Source organism: Colobus angolensis, unplaced genomic scaffold (genome assembly GCF_000951035.1).
Source record: "Colobus angolensis palliatus isolate OR3802 unplaced genomic scaffold, Cang.pa_1.0 Scaffold476, whole genome shotgun sequence".
NCBI lineage: Eukaryota > Metazoa > Chordata > Mammalia > Primates > Cercopithecidae > Colobus > Colobus angolensis.
Window position 1 is genome coordinate 610,231 of NW_012118221.1, and position 765 is coordinate 610,995.

A 765-nucleotide genomic window follows, 5' to 3' on the forward strand; every position below is an offset into this window, starting at 1 on the left:
TTTTTGAGACAGAATCTCGTTGTGTCGCCAGGCTGGAGTGCAATGGTGCAATCTCAGCTCACTGCAGCCTCCGCCTCCCGGGTTCAGGTGATTCTCCTGCCTCAGCCTCCTGAGTAGCTGGGACCACAGGCATGCACCACCATGCCCAGCTAATTTTTTAGTAGAGACAGGGCTTCACCTTGTCGGCCAGGATGGTCATCTCGATCTCTTGACCTCGTGATCTGCCCACCTCTGCCTCCCAAAGTGCTGGGATTACAGGCATGAGCCACCTTGCCCAGCCAAGCATTTAGTTTTGTTGTTGTTGTTTAAAACGTTTTAGAGATAGGATCTTGCTGTGGTGCCCAGGCTGGACTAGAACTTCTGGGCTCAAGCAGTCCTCCTGCCTTAGCCTTCTGCATAGCTGGAAGAATGCCATCTATTTTGAGTGCTGGGCCTTGTCTGTGTGCTTCCTGGATGTCAATTAATTCCCTCTGGGTGATGGAGATGTTACTGCATGATGTGTTAAACATCTGTCACCATTTAATACTTTAAATAATTTAAAAGATAAGTTTTTATGAGAGAAGACAGTTTTGGGGACATTAAAAGAATGTGAAAGAATTGTATGACCTGAGAAACATATTTTATGTTAGGAAATCAAATCTTTTATTTTCTTCACCCTTCTGCAGAAACAAGATTACTTTTAACCATTAAAATTACTATTTTATGGGAGACTGAGGCAGGAGAATTGCTTGGACCCAGGAGGCAGAGGTCACAGTGAGCCGAGAT

The 765-nt window shown here is 45.2% G+C and overlaps 1 protein-coding gene across 1 annotated transcript in view; it reads left to right on the forward strand.

The window, feature by feature from the left end:
* The window catches only part of CAMLG (calcium modulating ligand), a 15,303-nt gene that overhangs the window by 7,036 nt on the left and 7,502 nt on the right, over positions 1–765 (forward strand). The gene's annotated exons all lie outside the window — the stretch shown is intronic.